Source organism: Symphodus melops (genome assembly GCF_947650265.1).
Source record: "Symphodus melops genome assembly, chromosome: 20".
NCBI classification, from domain to species: domain Eukaryota; kingdom Metazoa; phylum Chordata; class Actinopteri; order Labriformes; family Labridae; genus Symphodus; species Symphodus melops.
The window spans coordinates 17,759,473-17,765,472 of record NC_136710.1 but is presented as its reverse complement, the minus strand read 5'-3'; the positions used below and the strand labels follow the sequence as shown (position 1 = coordinate 17,765,472).

General features: G+C 41.5%; 1 long non-coding RNA gene across 1 annotated transcript in view; it reads right to left on the bottom strand.

Moving 5' to 3' along the window:
* Window positions 1-875: 875 nt before the first annotated feature.
* LOC306841247 overlaps window positions 876-6,000 on the bottom strand; it is a 133,280-nt gene continuing 128,155 nt past the window's right edge. The window contains exon 3 of the long non-coding RNA XR_013781458.1: window positions 876-1,179. This is a non-coding gene — a long non-coding RNA (uncharacterized lncRNA). The remainder of the gene's footprint in view (window positions 1,180-6,000) is intronic.

The window sequence follows — 6,000 nt, the reverse complement described above, 5'->3', positions numbered from 1 at the left end:
GGTGTGTCAATATGGAACCCGAATGGAGATACTCTGGTTTCTGCAGCCAGTCTGAAGTGGACACTTTATGAAGGTTTTTTTTTTTTTTTTCACTTCTGCATTGGCTTCATTTGTCAACACCTGGGACTACATCTCAGCTATCTATTCTTTAAAGCCTATGTTTACTTCTCTGTGACTATAATCAAAAGTGAAGGAATTGATTATTTAACACAAAATGAACAAAAACAACTATAACAGATTTGTATATGCAATGATTAGCTACTTTTATAACTTTGAAAAATCCAAAACATGACTTAAAAAAACAGACATGCGGTATTACTTTCTAGGCTTCCTTATAGCGTTTCATTAAGTGCCTCACTCCACTTTCCCCCACTCTTGTTTACTATGTATTCCTACACTGTCTATCTTCTCTCATTGAATCACTTCCACCCACCATCACTGTGGCTCATACAAATAAAGAACGGTTACACCGCTCGCTCAGTCATCACATTAGAAACAACAACGATCATAGTGATGGGGCTTTCAATGCAGCCACGAGAAGAGAGGAGAGTGATGGAGAGTGGGTGGCCTAGTAAATTGTGTGTGTGTGTGTGTGTGTGTGTGTGTGTGTGGGGGGGGGGGGGTGCAAGTTGGCAGCAGAGGCGAGATATAAGGGATCCTTCACTCACACAAACAAACAAACATACACATGCTTCCTGCAAACCAAACCATCCCCATGCCAAATGTTAGCCTTAAGTCAGTGAACGTTTGTGCACTGAAAGGAAGGAGAACCCCCCTCTCCTCTCTGTCTCTGTCTTTCTCTCTCCTATGTCTCTATTAAACTGCTGATGCTCAGTTGCTTACTGCATGACTGGCTGCCATTGGCTCACCTGTGCAGAGGATCTTCTTGCTGCAGCATTTTCCTGGCTCATCCTGGGGATCACTGGGGGATTGGAGGTTGCGTATCTGAGGCCAGCAAAGGCCCCTTTGGGGAACAAAGCTTCAGAGACGAGGGCCGTTCTTCGGCCCACTGTCCCCAGGGCCAGGCACCTTTCCAGGGGATTAGCAGGGGGAGAGTTCGCCTGTCAGCTCCATTGGCTCATGGTTACCCCTGGATCCATGGGGACTGAGTAGCTCACACAGACGGTCCTCGTCTCTGGTTCTGAGCCGACATGCACAGAAAATTAGCCAGTGATAGATCTGGGATAGAAAAAAGGACAGTAGAAATTATATAAAACATAATCTCTGCTTACACACAGAGGAAAATGTATGCAAAAGCAGGATAATCACACTAATCACACTCTCTGCCATATCATACAGTATGTGTCCTGGCTAAAGAAAAAATAAAACAATGAGGAATGAAGGGCATCTCAAATAATGTTATCCAACACAAAAAAGATTACAAACATGAGCACTGGATAATTATTTCCCCCTCTGTTTTAGCACATGTATGAGAAACAAAAAGGAAAACACTTGTTTCACACAAATAGGTTTTCTGTTTGACCTTTATGACTATTAAATACATAAATAATGTTAATACATTTGGATAATCATTATTCCAAGAACTGATACAATTAAAGATCATCTTTTAAATTATTTTTACATCATTAAAGGAACTAAATCATGAAATGACCTTACTATATCGTCATATATATATATATATATATATATATATATATATATATATATATATATATATATAAATAAACATGTTCAGTTTAATGGTTGGCTTCTCTGTCAACAACGCAGCACTCAGTATGTTTTCCTCCTAAGTTTAGATCCTGGTCCTGAATGGTCTGGTGCTTTTAAGAATCCCCCACCCTTTCTACCCGACCTAAAAAGCCTCTGCATGTTTTGAATAAGCTTTCACGAGCAGAAACAAGGATGAATATTGGAGATGCTTTTGACAAATACAGAGAGGTTAGAACACAGAAAGGTTTACAGACCAATGCAGAGCTGGCTAAACACTGAAGCTTCAAAGTCCCCAACATGACAACCTGTGTGCGCCTCGACTCAAGGGAGGAGGGAGCGGGGGGAGACAGCTCTCTTCAATGTTTTGAATTAGGACTGAAACACCAATTTTGAACACTAAGTGTCAGAGTTACATGTCACCCCTCTGATTTAAATGTTCATTTTTGCCTTATTTGTTTCCTGTTATCAAGTCTTCTTATACAAAATAGGGATGATCCAAGGCTGTCACATCTGATGGAAACAGAGTGATAAGCTCCATATGTAAGACTCACACTGAGGCAGTTAAAAATAACTGGCAGAGTTTAATGTTCAGTCCAGGTTTGATACACGAGTTTTCAAACAAATCCAAGACACACACACACACACACACACACACACACACACACACACACACACACACACACACACACACACACACACACACACACACACACACACACACACACACACACACACACACACACACACACACACACACACACACACACACACACACACACACACACACACACACACACACACACACACACACACACACACACACACACACACACACACACACACACACACACACACACACACACACACACACACACACACACACACACACACACACACACACACACACACACACACACACACACACACACACACACACACACACACACACACACACACACACACACACACACACACACACACACACACACACACACACACACACACACACACACACACACACACACACACACACACACACACACACACACACACACACACACACACACACACACACACACACAGATAATTAAGAGGAGACGAGACACAGGTGAGTCCAGTCAGTGCAGAGTGAAACACAAAGGGTGCATTCGGATTGTCCCTCCTATCTACTTTCACTATCCACTTTACCTTAACCATGTAAAAACGTCACGGGGTTAAGGAACGATGTTAGGAGAATTTAGAAAAAGGCGATCGCGATGTTTTGACAATCCGACCACACTTCCACTTGGTGATGTCATGAAAATGTGACAGCAGCGGAGGTTATTGACGTGTTTCTGCCGTGGTGGGACAACAGTTTTCAGAAGATGGACTACAAGAAGTTCATTTGAAATGTTTCCCCCTGTGCCTTCTTACAGGTGAAATAATCCTAAAAACCACGAGGTGTGAATAAAAATAAAAGGTAGGCTTTATTAGATGCCAGGAAACTTCACTTTGATGGATTTACAACATCAGCATCACGTTCAGAGTTTACCTCTGGGTTTAAGATTGATCGACATTTTTTAAGGTAAATTATTACAGTGCTAACTTCCATGATCTGCGTCCCTTTTCTTTTTTTTTATAAACAAGGTTTTACATTACAATTTCTCATATTAAATCAACTTCAAATAACAGCAAAGCATCTCCACTAAATATGAAACAAGAATACATAAAAATAAAGTTAATGTTCTTCACACTAGATAAAAATTGAGAAATAAAATAAATACAAAGGCAGTCACTAATTATGTCAAATTACTACAGGAACTAAATGCAGATTGTCTCCACATTTCTCCTCTGACAGATCGGAAGTTTCCGTGAATGCGCTGATATGGGTCTGATGTGCAATTCACTTTAAAAGTTGCGGCCGCAATGAATTGTGGGGCGGCACTTTCTTGTCTCCTTTCGTAAAGGATGATTCAGTGCTTCATAATTATGCTAAAGGAGGTTATAAAGGAAGTACTGAGCCAACTTTCCTTGACTTTTACAGAATTTGAACCTCTCTTATCATGGCCGCCACTTAACTGCTTCCGGGGTTAAAAAAAATAAATTATAAAAACATATATGAAAACGTATAATTGGACAATGAACTTTGTATTTTATAAACACACATTTATGTCTCAGAAATACTGAAAAGTATTTATTTGGATCTAAAAGATAGAAACTTTATGAAGGTAAATGTAAAACGTGTTTGTGACTGACAGACTCCCTCTTCATCAAACCATCAACCTCATCATCATCAGACAGTCTGAAGGATCATGAACAGGACAGAATGAAGGAATCTATACACTTTATATTAACAGACTGTTAGAGATGAATCAGAAAACAACTCAAATGTCGGGAGTGATCAGCCTTCGCACTTAAGTAGCCTATTGATTTCATAGAATTTATGCTTCGTGTTGGGTTGTTAATCTTCATGACACTTTTTTTTAATCCCAGCTCATCACAGACCGACTTTTTACAAACTGACAGATGTTTAGAATCTGTTTAAATGTCAGACGCTCCGTTTAGCGTCTTTTTAATGTCTGTCTTTTCTCCGATATTAAACTCTGCTCATGTTTCATTGAAGTCTGATCTGCTGCAGCGTCCAATCAGTGAGCGATAAACAATAAGGGGGTGTGCCTGTCAGTTAAAAAGACTAAAATGAAGTCACCTCTCATGTTTTCCATCGCTCCTCTCTCCTCCTTTCAGAGTAAGAGCTTTGGGACAATCCATAAAATGGTCGGTCTAGAACTACATCCTATTCAGCCGAGGAGCGAGGACCGAGGAGATAGCAAATAAGAGAACTGAGCTAGACCCAAGTCCAGAAAAAAACTGGAAGCTGGAAAATGAACCAAGGCAAGAATTAAAACACAAGTCATGAGACACGATGGGCAAAAACTTCAAGGTAAAACAGGAGACATTAAAACTCAGATGACTGTGACAGAATAGTATGGTACATTCCAGTGGGATAACTTGTTAGTGGAAAAGTTGAAGGTGTTTCGCTGGAGAAGAGTGAAGGTTTCAGAATAGTGCCAGTACCACCAAACAGCAGTTTGTTTAGGTTTAGTTCCGGTGCACAAAGGCAATATTTACTGGATCAAAGAGTCACACATTCTTCCTGTAAACATTTAGTTGTGAAATATAAATCCTTTCTAAATCATAAGATTAGTCATCGATTAGATTAAAAAAGGTCAACTGTTTACACTTTAATATGACATGAACATCACATAGCTATGAACAAACAGGCAATTCCCCCAATACACATAAAACAGTCCATCAGTGGGCGAGAGAATAAAGCTTTTATAGTGAATTAAGGACACAACAAGAGGCCATTTGTGAATCACATCTCTCCTCTCCTCTTCTTCCCCCCCACCCTCCTCTGTGCAATACAAACAACCACATTATTGAAAACAACAAATATTTTTGGCAAAACAATTCCCTCCGCAGGCTGTGAGCCTTATTGCCTGGGACGTCCTCTGTTTGCGGCACAGGAGGGCCTGAAAATAAAATATGATGTGTGATCCCGAGCAGAGCATCGTTCCTCGTTGTTTCTTTAATTTCCTTCCTCAGAGCTCCTGTGCAGAAAACAGAGCCAGAGTGTGTTATTGGTGTGATTATTCTGCCACACTATGGAGCAGGGCGCGGCGGCAAAATGAGCTCAGAGTGTCGACTATCTCTGCCCTAACTGAGTACCAGCCGTCCCTACGGAGAGACTGATAGCTGGCTGCTGTATATGAGATTCGAGCTGGCCTCTGGCAACTGGCGTCATAACAGGATGGGCTGGGAGTGACACAAAGTCCAGACCCCAGTCGAGGTTGAAAAGCTGCTTATCATGCAGTTGTGTCCCCTGCCTTGGGGTTTGGAGAGGGGGGGGGTCAATGTTTCCATGGTGATTGGATATAGGTTGTTTGTTGTAGGCAGTGCTTGTCCCCAGTGTCACACCTCTGAGGGACAGACAGCTGCAGAGTTTAATGAAGATGAAACCACAGAGTGACACTCATATCCTTCTGCTGTGATATTTTGATGAGATAAAAAGCAGTAAGGACGAACAGCATGTGGCAGTCATTAGTACCAAGTGGAGGTTGATGTTACTTGGACCCCTTTCATCAGAATTGGCAAGTAGCCACGCTGCTTAAAGCCCCTGATGTGTTGTGATTTGGTGATCCGAGTGATAGTATTTCCCCACCCCAACAGATTCCCCAGCAAATTTTCATCGATGATCTACAGATCCTTCTGATGAAATACTTCAAGCCTCCTCCCTCCCACTGTCCTCATGGTTTATGACACCGCAGTCCGTCAGCGCCACAGTTTTGC